Source organism: Microcaecilia unicolor, chromosome 6 (genome assembly GCF_901765095.1).
Source record: "Microcaecilia unicolor chromosome 6, aMicUni1.1, whole genome shotgun sequence".
NCBI classification, from domain to species: Eukaryota; Metazoa; Chordata; class Amphibia; order Gymnophiona; family Siphonopidae; genus Microcaecilia; species Microcaecilia unicolor.
In genome coordinates this window covers 17,812,641-17,827,050 of record NC_044036.1, presented here as the reverse complement: position 1 = coordinate 17,827,050, position 14,410 = coordinate 17,812,641, and the positions used below count along the sequence as shown (strand labels likewise).

At 43.6% G+C, this 14,410-nt stretch overlaps 1 pseudogene; it reads right to left on the bottom strand.

Moving 5' to 3' along the window:
- Nucleotides 1-1,873: 1,873 nt before the first annotated feature.
- Nucleotides 1,874-14,410, bottom strand: part of LOC115471797 — a 68,388-nt pseudogene continuing 55,851 nt past the window's right edge.

The following is a 14,410-nucleotide window of genomic DNA, read 5'->3' as shown; positions in this document are numbered from 1 at the left end:
GGCGGGGCGACACGGGCTGTCGGTTAAATTCTTTCTTTTTCTCAGTTCCCCTTCTCTAGAATCATGTCCACCCCGGCCAGGCGACGGCTCATGAGGTATTTTAAGTGGTAACTGTTCGCACTACCTGCGAAAAGGGTGTGCGCGGTGGTACCTGGACCCTGGTGTTTTCCCTGCGGGCCCCCGGAGATCCTGCCTGGAAGTCAGAAAGCTGCTGCACTCAATTCTCTCTCCAGCATGACAGAACACTATCAATGCCTCTACCGAGGGCCGGGACAAAGGGAGAACACTGTCAACCGGTGCAGACTGTAGCTTTTATTTTTTGTTAAACAAGTGAGAAAGGGTTAGGGGTGGCCAGATGTACTCCCCAAAGGTGGCACCGCTCAGCCGAACTCCCCACAAGCTGAACTGAACCCCAAAGGCCAGGAACTAACAGCAGAAGACATCAGGAGCTGGGAAAGATCTGTCTACTCCCCTGCTGCAGATAGAGAATACTCTCTCTCTCTCTCTTTCAGACAGACCCACACACACACACACACACTCTCTCTCTCTCTCTCTCTCTTTCAGACAGACCCACACACACACTCTCTCTCTCTCTCTCTCTCTTTCAGACAGACCCACACACACACACACACACACTCTCTCTCTCTCTCTCTCTCTCTCTTTCAGACAGACCTACACACACACAAACACACACTCTCTCTCTCTCTCTCTCTCTCTCTCACACACACACACAAACAAAATATTAGAATAAGGGGCATGGGAAATCAAATAAGTCACACACATACATGTACACACTCACGCTCTCTCTCTCTCTCTCTCTGAAAACACACTCACTCATACACACACACACACACACAAAATATTAGAACAATAAGGGACATGTGAAATCAAGTCACACAATAACAATAACAAGGTTCAAATTCTGTTTACAGAAAGAACATAGTATATAAAAGTGTACTGTATACATCCACTCTCATTTCTTGCCTTGGCTATTTCATTACATGTTTCACATTTCTCCTTAAGGTAGTTTTTAAATTACATTTAAGAAATAAAAAATCTTGCCCGTTTTAATGGGCTTAACAGCTTGTAAATGCATAAATAAATATGTCTTTACCTGGTTGACTGCTGCGGGAGCAAGGTAAACAGCACTGATAACTGTCATGCCTGTGTCATTAACAACTGCACTGCATAGATGCAATGTTTGTATGAGCTGCATGAACACAAAGGTAACTACTTAGTACCATTTGTGAGGAAGGAATGTTTGGATAAAGTTAAAATCCCAGTTGAATATCCTGTTGTGATACAAGTTATTTTTATTGTACTGTAAACTTCAAGCAAGTTTTCAGTAAAGGTTCTGTTTCAGATAAGAGACATTGAGATGTATTTTCAAAACACTTATACTTACAAAGTTCCATTCTAAGTGCTTTGAAAATGAGCCCCATTGAATTGGTGAGTTATTGTGTGGAGTTTATTTGCTCAAGGTCTGATCCTGCTTGTTCAGCCTCCTGGTATAAACCAGTCCTGGCTCTGTCCCTCAGCCTAGAAGTGTGATTATGTACCCCTGTCCCTATGCCACTGTACTTACACTAGGCATCTGCCTAGCTATATAAATAACAGGAGATTACATAAGCACTAGGATTTAGGAGGTCAGGGAAAACCCTGAGGTCAGGAAGGTTCTGCTGTATTGCATCGGGAGATGGGCAGACTAGATGGCCCCTGTGGTCTTTATCTGCTTTCATTTTCTGTATTTGTACATCAGAATTAGAGAGATGGAGGGTTTGCATCTTCTTGAAAACATTGTTTTCAGAAGCTGAATGCTACATCATTTTTTTTCTGTTTAAATCGCAGATGTCTGTGAAATGAAACAATTAAATGAAGGCAAAAATGACTGTCTCCGTTTATTTAACAGATATACTCATGCATACAGTTTGCAAATAGTTACTTAATTTTCTTTAAGTACAGGTGGATACCATTCATGGATTTCAGAACTACCTGAGGCAGTCTGATAGGGGGGCAAGTTTCATCAGGGGAGACTTGGAAGCGCTGCAGGGTCAGAGCGGTGGCCACTTTCATCTCATTCATGGCGAAGTTTTGTCCGATACAGTTCCTGAGACATGAGATGAGAAAAGGTTAAAAGCAAAGGAAACCCCTGCCCCCAATAACTCAATGAGAAAGCCTTTGAAAAGATTGCCTTTAATCTTTGAATCAGTGAAAGTAGGCATTTAAAATGCATTGGGTGTCTGTAAAAAAAAGGATTTTAGAGATTTCTTTTCAACTCTATCTGCCTTGACCAACAAGTGCACTCAGGGCTGTATTTGTGATTAGAAGTTATTCTGTTTAAAAATGATTGTTTAACTTTGATTGTGTGAAAATAAGTTGGAATGTAGAAAATAAGACACAGTTCTAATTAATTTGTTACGTGAAGGGGGAGGTGGAGCCTGTTTCCAGTTCAGACTGGCCACCTGGACTGAGAAAATGTGACCACATTCCCACAGTATGGCTTGTTTACCTAAACAGAGAAACTCTCAAGCATTCTGTAATTTTCCTTAGCTCTTAACATGAGTTCTAAGCCTAATAAAAAGGGGAGTTTCAGTAAAATGGTGAGCTCATCTGTGAGTAATGTACATACTGCGCAGAGAACCATGTTTCCTGGTCAAAGAAACTCCTGGCTTTCGCTGTAAATAGCCCCCCCCCCCCCCCCAGCTGATAAGGGCCTTGATAATGTAAAGACCAGTGATGATTGTTTTATTGCTTCTTTTCCTGGTCTAGGAACTCCTAGCATTGCTTGGATGTAGGGACCAGTGATGTAACGATTGTTTATAGGTATTGTTTAACTATAGATAGATATTGTTATTTATTGTTTCTTTTCAGTTATATAGCTAATCATTGTATATATCTTAATCATTGTAGATTTTAGCACCTCTAATAGAAGTCTCATTTACCTAATATGAATCCAAAATTGACAGTTTCACTAAAAGGAGGGACATGAGGGAAAGAGACAGCAGGGCAGGCAATGAACTGGTCCCTGAGACCAGCAGTGGACGAAGTCTTCAGCTGGCAGGGGTTGGGGACCCCCACCAGCCAAAATGTACAGCGGCGACAGTGGGTGGCGAGGCGGCAGGGAAGGGCAGGGGCGGTGAGGCAGTGACCAAAATGTCCCCCCCCCCCACCTTAGGCTCTGGCCCCCTTCCACCTCGAGGTCTGGCTACGCCCCTGGATGAATGTATAAAATCCATATTTCATCCCAACATATGCAACCCAATCTCAATTCACAACTCTTTTATGTCTTATACCTGTCTCCTCAGGCCTTTTCCCACTACTGCCCTCCACATGTATCCCAAACTGCCTAAAATAATCACATCAATGGTCTTCCCTAGCTCCATTAGTAGGCTCCTTCAGGCCTTCCTATCTTCATCTTTGCTTCAATTTGAACACAATATCCAGGCCCCCTTCTATGTCTCATTTCCAAGTTCTGTAATAATTCCCACAGACACAAGGTTATTGCAACTATTGTTAAAAAAAAACTAGAGTAATAAATAATCTGGCCTCTCCATGTTCACTGAATCTTGGGTTTTAACCACTGTTCCCTCAATGCTGAGCAGGGGTCCTCCAACATCATTGTTACCAGTAGGGGGTGGTGCTTCAATATTGTGTTTTCAATTGCTAGGACAGGCAGGTTCCCTGGAGTCCTGCAGACTTTGCCTATCCCTCACTATTTAAAATGTGATAGTGAAACAGCACCCCCTACTGGCAGGACTGTAGGTGGAGGACTCCTGCTCAGCTTAGAGGGAACAGTGGTTTTAACCATCTTCAGTCTAAACTGTTACACCAACCTCTTTGGAAGTTTGACGCTGTTGTAACTAGGGGTTTACAGCATGAAAATGTTCATGTCATTTTATTGCCCAGGTAATTTATAGAATTTTTTGTTGGGGGGTTTGGAGTGTATTAGCATTTTTTTTTTCTTATTATGGGAGTAATCTCTATAAGTGTGTGCACTCTTTCCTCATTGTATGCTCACATTCATGTATGCACAATGGTTTGTTCATGCATGCACTTTTGGAAGCGTGAGCACCATTAATAACAAAAGAAAAATCCTAGTTTCTTGTCATTTCAACTAAATGCACATCCCTATTTGTAACACAGCTGTTTACTGTTGAAACTATAGATCTTACACAACATAACAGAGCAATGGGGCGAATATGTGGTAGGTTTAGACTAGGCGATGAGAGTCCTTGAAGGAAGAGTTGGGATTTCCCTTTCTTCCCAGAAGGGGGAAGGAGTGCACCGTACCTTCCACCAGCAGCAAATGGCAGAAAAGCGTGAGAGTGTCGATCAGATGAATTCTCTGGTAAAAACCTCAGCGGATCAAATACCTGCAATGGAAGAATCCAACCCTCCTGTCAATCTCAGAGAAAAGGCAACTTTCTTTCATCTAGCAGGGGCCCATTTTCAAAGCACTTAGATTTACAAAGTTCCATAGGCTACTATGAGGCTCATTTTCGAAAGAGAAAAAATGTCCAAAAAGTGTCATAAAGCAACATTTCAATGAATTTCTTATCAAAATGTCGAAATCGGTATTTTCGAAACCTATTTTGCAGATGTTTATCTATACAATTTGTCTGCAGTGTAATCAAATCACAAGGGGGCGTGTTGGGGATGTTTTGAAGGTGGGATTAGGGGGGTGCCTAACACTATGACATTTTACAGCCATAATGGAACAAAACTAAAACGTCTAGGGCGAAAACGTCAACGTTTTGGTCTACACCTGTTTTCCTGATGAATAAGGGAAAAAAAAGGTGTTCTAAGTGACCAGAAGATCACTGGAAGAATTCAGGGGTGACCCCAGGGGTGACCCCAGGGGTGACCCCCCCCCCCCCACAGTGGTCACTGACCACCTTCCATCCCCCAAAAATGTGAATAAAAATATAACTCGCCAGCCTCTATGCCAGCCTCAGATGTTATACTCAGGTCCATTAGAGCAGCATGCAGGTCCCTGGAGTAGTCTAGTGGTGGGTGCAGTGCACTGCAGACAGGTGGACCCATATCTCCCCCTACCTGTTACACTCGTGGTGGAAACCGTGATCCCTCCAAAACTCACCAAAAACCCACTGTACCCTCTTATAGGTGGCCCTTCACCCATAAGGGCTATGGTAGTGGTGTACAGTCGGGGGTAGTGGGTTTTGGAGGGCTCAGCAGACAAGGTAAGAGAGCAACGGTGAGATGTGTACCTGGGAGCATTATATGAAGTCCACAGCATTGCCCCATTGCTCTCCTGTGTTGTCTGGGGGACCAGTCTGCTAAAAATGCTGGTCCCTCTTACATCTCAATAGCTTGATTTTGTGCATTTTTAACTTGTATGTTTTGGGGTTTGTTTGTTTTTTTAAATGACATAAAAAGATAAACGTGCAAAACACAAAACCTTGTTCAAAATGTTATTTTTGAAAAAAAAAATGGATGTTTTTTTTTAAATGGTTAATTTGCTATTTGGATTTGAGAAGTTAAGCATAAAATGTCCAAAGTCCAACTTAGATATCATATCGAAAATGCCCCTCCACGTAACGTTGTAAGTCTTAAGTGCTTTGAGTCTTAAGTGCTTTGAAAATATGCCTCTACAATGGTCTGATTCAATTCAGGATTTATATACCGCTTAGACCTACCCAGTTTACAATTTTTCATTTTACAGGTACTGGGTCTGTCCCTAGTGGGCTCACAGTCTAATTAGTACATTGTACTAGTGTTGTACCTGGAGCAACAGAGGGTTAAGTGACTTGCCTAGTGTCACACGGAGCTGCAGAGGGAATTGAACCCAGTTCCCCAGGTCCTCAACCCGCTACACTATTAGGCCACTCCTCCGCTTTGGGTTAAGTGACTTGCCCAGTGTCACACGGAGCTGAAGAGGGAATTGAACCCAGTTCCCCAGATCCTCAACCCGCCACACTATTAGGCCACTCCTCCGCTATGTTTTTCTGATTTATTTTCTCTCGACGTCAACATGATGAAAAAATAAAAGGTCTAGACAAGAAAGGTAGAAAAAAGTGTCTTATTTTGAATTTATTAACTGTTGTATATATGTATCACAGACACCTTTGTATTGTATTCAGTGGCATAGACAGACGGTTGATTGTGGGGGGGGGGGGGGGGGGGGGGGAGGCGGAGAAGGCATGGCTGAACTCAAAAGTGGATGGGCACCAATTTTTCTCCTTGCCGCCTGCCCTCTGTCCCCCACCTGAATGCAAAATATAAATACCTGAGCTTGCAGGGATCTCCATGCCCTTCCAGATGAGAACTTCTTCCTTTGCTGCTCCGACAGCCAGAACTCTCCAAACTCTGCAGCCAGCGTCAGTGTCCCTTTGCTGTTGCTGCCACTGCCGACCCACTCCTGTGAATGCTTGTTTTTTCTGCATACATGAAAACTGAGCATGCATGAAGGGGTGGGGGGCAGCAGCCTGAGGACACAGCCACCAGCCGCAGAGCTTGGAGAGCTCTGGCTGCCAGACCAGAGGAGGTGGTCTTCAGCTAGCACAGCTTGAGGATCCCTGCAATGGGTGATGTCTAATTTGGGGTGTCTGAGTCCAAAGTGGAGGATGGATCCAGGTTCTCTGTGGCTATGCCACTGAATGTGTTCAATAAAAAAGGTAACATATATTAAATGTTTTTTTCCTGGGGCTCTGGGGGGGCTGTGCCAGGGTTTTGGTGGATGCTTCTGGCTGGAAAAGGTTTAAAGTTAGTTTGGAAATTATTAATAGAGTTAGCTGAAGAAAGTGTGAGATGTTTCTTAAATATGGTTTTATTTTACAAGAATAAACCATGATTAAGTGGGGATTGTAGTGTAAAATGTTTCTTGCTGTTTTGGGTACAAGTCAGGTTACAATTGACTTTGAAATTCTCTGTGTGGGAAGTTTTGCATTTACTTCTATGGGGGGACGGGACAGGCAAGATTCTAAACCAAACAGATAAGAAAAAAAAACCAGTCTTTAGCTGACAAGCTGATTGGTTGAGTGATGTCAGATGTTCCTCTGGGGGGGGGGGGTGAGTTGCCAGGGAGACTGCTGGGCAGATAGAGAAGGGAAGCTCTGGGAAAGAAAAACGTATGGTGTGTGTCTGTGTAATGTAAGAGAAAACAGTATATTTTATGAGTTTAAAGTGAAATGTGACATTGAAAAAGGGTACTTTGATATTGAAAGTGAGCTGAGGTGAGTGTGAAGGGTGTTTCAGAGAGAGAACTGGGTTCCAAGAGATAAAAAGTGAGTTACAATTTTGTGGAATAAGAGTCTGTATGCTAAGGTATTAAGTGGACACATGGCTGCCTACTCTTTTTAGAATAGGGGGAAACAGTTGAGACATAGGACTGTGGGAGACTGTGATTTCTGTTAGTAATTATACTAAGTGAGAGAAACTTTAAGGGTGTTAGGGAAAGAAATGTGCTAGAATTTAAAGGGGGATTAAGGGGAGATTGAAGGTGAATCTGTTATTTGGAGAAAGAAGCTATTAGGCTGGGTCTGGGGGGAAAGGTGTGTTGTTTGTGAGTGCTCTGAGTTCAGTGCAAGGTTTGTCAGGTGGCAGATTAAGCACTGCTTTTGTATGAGTGTGCTGTATTCTCCAGATTGATCTGATAGCTGTGCAGGGAAATGTTATGTTTTTATGTGAAGTCTGTGAGATGGAATGTTGAATCACCATTTGAATATGGAATGAGTTACTGTGTGATGGTTCTGAATGCAGTGCTGAAGCCTGCTGGATCATTTTAGAATAGGGAAACAACAGTGAGAAATAGGCTGTGAAGTGAGTACTCCTTTAACTTATTTTATTTCAATTAGAGAGTGTGGCCACAGTATTGAGAACTGATTAATTGTCACCAGAGTGGAGTCAGTTCCTGGACAAGCAAGGAGTTTAAGGTTTTGCTTCCCTGGTTATTTTCTTTATAAGTGAGGTTTAGGAAGAAGAAATCTGGGGGAGTCATCCTCTGTAGGGTCCCAGATGAGCTCCAACGCAAGAAAGACATCACCTAAATAAATTCAACTACAGCTAAGTGACATTGCCAAGGGTGTTGAAAGGAATATATTATTTTTTCCCAACATCTTAAGAGAAAACTAAAGAACAGAACAACATCAAATATTTAAAAAAATCCACGTTTTCCTGACTTGCCTAAGTGTTCTGGGTTCAAGTGAGATCCATGCACAAACATCCATAATACCCATAAAGACTAAAATTCTGACATCAATAGCAAGGAAAGAGTATTAAAACAACTATCTGATTTTGATATAAAGACAATTTAAATATTTATCTGAAAAGGTTCTTTTATGCTTTTTTAGGTGATTTTGTTGAAAGAAACAGAAAAAGTTAAGGGTATACATGTAAAACTACATTTGAATGTTGAATATGTTATTGCAGTTCTATTAAGCCACACACTAATTGTGAATTTGAGTTTATTTGAATGAAAATTTGTTTGCATTTGTATTCAATAAAGAAAAAGATAATTTGCAAATCTGAAGGTGCGGTTCTTCCAGTTCAGGAACAAATCCTAAATTTAGCTTCTTTTCCTCCTTTATTCTTTGAGAGTAAAGGACGAGGTTAGTTTATTTGTTCTGAGGCAGTGGGCATAATTATATACATATATAAGAAGCCATATTAATTCTGTTTAAAGTTTGGTGGTTAAATTCTGTTTTAACTTTTCAGTCCTGCAAGTGAAGGAATGACAGCTGGATTTAATTACTTGGAAAGTTTTGGCTAAGCTAAGGTTAGAAAGGTCAGAGACAGGAATTTCTTTGACCCCTTGTGATTGATGGATTGCTAATGCTAGCACACACATCTGTATACCATTAAATCTTGAGGGGATACTATTATGAATGAACAAAGCATGAGCCAGACATACTGTAGTTTAAAGCTGGTTAAATAATTCTAGATGTTCTTGATATTTAGAATATGTAGATTCTAGATATTCTTGAATTCTGATTTCTGTGTATTTTAGAATATGTTTTTCTGTGTAATTAATATGTAGAATATCCTTTCAATCCAGTGTTACATATTTGCCTGACTCTTTAAAGTGAGCCTTTGTCTGCTGTTTAAGAGGTCAAGCATCTGGTTTGACTTAGCCACAGTCCTAGCTAGTTCTGTGTATGGAGCTGATGGGTGAAAAGGGTCAAGAAAAGTCTTGATTAATTATAGGTAAATGTAGGAATGGTTCTGAAAGTAATAACAAACTATAAGCTGTATGCCATTAAGTAAGACTGGCCCTTGACCCCTTAATGAATGCCAGAGTTCAGTTAGTAGTTAGTATGAACCAGACTAGGAATATGAGAATAATAAATGTCAGATTGGCCCCTTCGCCCCTCAATGAACCTAAGTTAATCATAATAAAAAGTAAGAGACTGGTGCCAAATTGTCTGGTTTGAGAGGCTCCAGGTCATAGGTCAGTTTGAGAAATATCAAACCTATGTAACTGATATTTTTAAAGTAATGATTGGCTGAGGCAAGGTAACCAATCTATTCTTTACCATCTGGAAAGTAAGGGGGGCTAGGAGGGGGCTTAGGACTGTATTTAAGTGGGAGTAGAAGCAGTTTACGTCAGAAGGAACAGACAGAAGAAAGAGAGCAGAAGGAACAGACAGGAGAAGGAGAGCTGAAGGAAGACAGACAGAAAAAGAAGAGAAGCAGCTGAGACAGAAGCCATAACATCCAGAGAGCTGAGAGAGAGAGAAGAGAGCTAGAACTGATGTCCTGCTTTGTTTGCTGGCAAATAAAGAAGATTTCTCCCTCATTCTGGTGTGCGCTGCTTGACTCCTGAAGTACCACAGATTCTGCTAACAATAGGGGTAATTCATGCATCCATTCCTGCAACAGTTCCACTCCCTGGATATTCGCCACGACTACAACAATTAAGTATCTGGGAGCACATCACTACAGTCCAGCCGAGAGGGGTGGTAACAATTTCTGTTTTATTTCTTCAGCGTTGCAGTACTTACCAAGTTTAACGTCTTGGGGTTCATAGTTTAATTTTGGTCTTTCTATTTCTAATTTCTGATCCCTTGTTCTGTATTTGGTGAAAGTCTGTCTGTGTTTCATGTGTGAAGAAGTAATTTAAAGTTGTTGCATGTGTGGCAGTGGTGGTGGGTGGGGTGACTGGGGGAGGGGGCCCCCTCCTTAATTTTTGACCCGGGCCCCAACAGGTCTAAAACTGGCCCTGCCCTTCTTCCAGCCTCCTAGGTCTATATCTACTCCTAACCCTCCCCAACTCATGATAGGCCCCCCGGGCCTACCCAATGGTCCACTGGGGGTGAGGGAGGCAGGAATGAACTCCATTTGGCCCTGCTTCTAGTGGATAAAGGTTGCCCATAAGCTTGTACCTCCACAAGACCATGCCAAGGACTCCCTGATCCTTGAGGCAGAGGTGTAGCTAGAGGGGACACAAAGGGAGCACCTGCTCCCCCAAACGGACTTCCGACAACAACAGCGCCTATGGGGTTACTTGTGCCGGTGCCTATTTTTCACGCAGTCCACTCTCCCTGATGTCACAACCTGGCTATGGTTCTGACTTGAGGACCTTTTCTGAAAGTGTCCATTGGAAGGGAAAAGCCTTTGCAACCTTATGATAACCAACAAGGATAGAGTCCTCCCTCTTGTGGCCTTCTGGAGGAGACTCTCCAACTGCAAGGCCACCACCACTTGGTTGAGGGCTGGGAGCTTCTCGCACCTGTACGACCACAGACTCCCTGTCCTTCCCTGAAATCTCTCCTGACTCAAGTCAGAACGGGCTGAAGACCTAGCCCCCAGGGCCTTCTCCTCCAACTCCGGGTCCTCTAAAGAGGACAGAGCCCATGGACAAACACACTCCAGTGAAGAAGAGCCCACAGCATGGGACACAGGGCCCCGCACCTCTAAGTGGTCAGAGCCTGATTCAACTCTGGCCAAAAATCAAAAGTGTGCCCCCCTAAGGTCCTCCTCACTGGAGGTAGCATTTAACCCTCCCATAGGGCTTCACAACTAGGTTCTGCTACCACCAGCCCCTGTTCAGAAAATGGTAGGCCTGTGGATAAAATGGCCACTGCATGGCCTTGGGTATCAGAAACTGCTCTGGGACTGATCCATCACCCGATTCTATCTCCAGAGCCCTGCCAGAGGCATCTGCCCCAGCCCCTCATGGTCCCACTCAACAATCATGGCAGGAAGCCCTGGCAGCCACCAACAGCTGCTTGCCACTGCATATGCCACATCGCCTAGCAGGTAAGATGACTCCCCCACAGACAACCCACTTTTATAAACTCCCCAGGACAACCAAAAGCTAGGGGCCCCTCCCAGAGCCACTCTTGACCAGATACCCTTCCCTTCTGCTCCAACACATCTGCCTCTGCTTTGTTTGCTTTGTTTTTTGTTTGTTTGTTTGTTTAAACTTTATCCAGTTGATAGGCCTGGGTCAAGGCACAATCTTTGTAAGGGGGGTTTTCAATTTTTCCCCTGGCTGCTGCACTGAGGCTCCAGTGGGGGGCAGGGGAGAGTAGCACCAAGGGGCCTGCTATCCCATTGGCAGGGCCACTAGGGGCCTGTGTCAGCCTGCTCACAGAGTGTAACCTGCAGGCAAGGGCGGAGTGGTCCACAAAAAGCAATGACCCTCCATGGAAAGTTCCATGGACCTATCCATGGGAAACCACCAGGCTCCTGGGTTCAACCACCAATCCAGGCCTTGATCTGGGGAAAAATGTCAGCAGCACTAGTCCAACCTGCACCATCTGCTGGAGATAGAGAAATACTGACTAGCTCCAGGCTGCATCTCCTCTTATCCAAGTGAATCTTGTCAGCATATAAGGCCCTGAGAATGTGCCTCTCCTATCCACAAGGAACCCAGAACAGGAAAATGAAGCCCGCTCGTGCCCCACCTTGTAATTCTGAGGAATGGCCAAATACACAAGCCCCGGACCCTCCTGGTGAATAAATTCTTCATACAATGAATGTCTTGAAAAATTACCCCACCTCCTGCACTCGTAAATCTTATTGAACCAATTGTAAAAACCCAGAAATATCATCACAAGTATCTGTTTTAGAACAGAAAGGTACCTCTGGATCTTGCCACACACTGGGGTTTCTGTGAATAATGTAAACGTTCAGCACAACCAAAGAGTCTGTGAGAAATAGCAGGATAGAGCTTATTAAAAACGAATCCATGATACATTCTATCAAACAAGCTATCATATCTATTTAGGGGGGTCATTTACTAACAGCATTAGCACATGTTAACTAGCACAGGGCCCTTATGTATAGAATTGTTAGAAAATGATCCCCTCAAACTCTTGGGTTCTCTTGCATAAATATTTTAAAAACAGCAATTTGTCTACCTTCCCCCAACTTCAGCAACCCCTCGATAACCAACAACCCCAACTCTTCTAATCCTCCCTGCAGGAACCAATTCAGAATCTATGGTGGCTGCAACAACGTTGTGCTATAAAAGTGCATTGGACCGAGCAGCCAGTCCAGCGCACTTCACTCCCAGGCACTGGGGTGGCTCTGGCACTCCTGCTTCTGTGCAGCAGGTGGGGTCTAGGGGCCAGATGCACTAAACTTAACGAGCCATTAACTTGGGTTTTAAACTGGTTCTAGCCAGTGTAACGTGCAAGTAGTAAACTAGGACATGCACAAAAGGGCATTGTCCTATCACGGTAGCAGCTAACGAAAACAGAATGCAGATGAGCAAATTAGTATTATAATGTGTATAAATCGTATTGTAATGAGATGCACTATCGTTTTCCGATTGCCTAACTGTGGAAAATCTAACGGGAGGTCTGTACCTCTCGGGGCTGTGCGGGATTTATTTGCCTCTGAAAACTTCTATAAATTTAACCCCCCTAAAAAAATCGGGAAAAAAACGTCCAAGTACTCGTCAGGGACGTCCTTTATGGACGTCCTTCACTCAAAACAACAACGTCCAAGTGCTCGTCAAGGCCGTCCTTCTAAAGTGCCTAACATGGACGTTCTTCACTAACAAAAAAAAAGGGCGTCCCTAACGAGCACTTGGACGGTTTTCCCCTAGATTTTTTTGTGATGGGTGTCCTTTTGTAATGACCACTGCTGGAGAGAGACGTGCGAGAACATCCAAATCAAAAAACTATTTGGACATCTCTTTCGATTATGCCCCTCCACCAGGTCTCTCTCAGCCAATCACAGTGCATTTAGCTGACACCAGTGACAGCTAAACGCGCTGTGATTGGCTGAGAGAGACCTGGAGGAGGGGCATTGGACGTGCTGCTAACACCCCGGGGCAGACAGAAAGGAGCAAGGCGGCCGGAGCAGAAGCCGCCGATAGCTGCCAGCAGCATCAGGAGCCTCCAGGTCTCTCTCAGCCAATCACAGCGCATTTAGCTGACACCAGTGACAGCTAAATGCGCTGTGATTGGCTGAGAGAGACCTGGAGGAGGGGCATCGGACGTGCTGCTAACACCCCGGGGCAGACAGAAAGGAGCAAGGCAGCCGGAGCAGAAGCCGCCGATAGCTGCCAGCAGCATCGGGAGCCTCCTCGTAGCCCTTTGATCTCCCTCCCGATTATGGGGACGACTTTTTTTTTTCTTTCAGTGAAGGACGTCCATAAAGGACGCCCTTGGCATGTGCAGAGCAGCCAGCATAATGCTTGGCTGCTCTGCGCATGCTCAGCTGGCCAACTGGCTTGGAAGGAAATCCTATGCAAATGAGCAAGCAGCCACCAGCTCATTTGCACGCGATTTCCTTGATGCATTCCCGTTGCTTACCGATGTTTTTAGTGCATCTACCCCTAGGAATGGACTGCAGGCTGATGGGTAGATGCACTAAAACATTGTTAAAGCCCTTCCCTTACGGATTCCTGGTATTATAAAAGAACAATATATCATATTAACGTCATTATTTCGTTCTTTATGTGGGATATCTATATTTCATTGTTTTTTTAATGCGATAATTTATATTTTATAATTTAGTTTTGGTAGCCTTACGTATTATTAAGATTTTATAAAAAATTTGATATAAAAATTGTATATAAAAATTTCTACATTAATTTATATATGTTGCTTTTAGAAGAAGAGGAGTGGCCTAGTGGTTAGGGTGGTGGACTTTGGTCCTGGGGAACTGGGTTCAATTCCCACTGCAGGCACAGGCAGCTCCTTCTGACTCTGGGCAAGTCACTTAACCCTCCATTGCCCCAGGTACAAATAAGTACCTGTATATAATTTGTAAGCCACATTGAGCCTGCTATGAGTGGGAAAGCACAGGGTACAAATGTAATAAAAATATATATATCATTTTTTATTGGTTGTTATTGAGTATATAAATCATTAGATTGTAAGCAGGGACTGTCTTTCTTCTATGTTTGTGCAGCGCTGCATACGCCTTGTAGCGCTATAGAAATGCTAAATAGTAGTAGTAATAGTTTATGGACATCAATACATTTCTTTTTGTT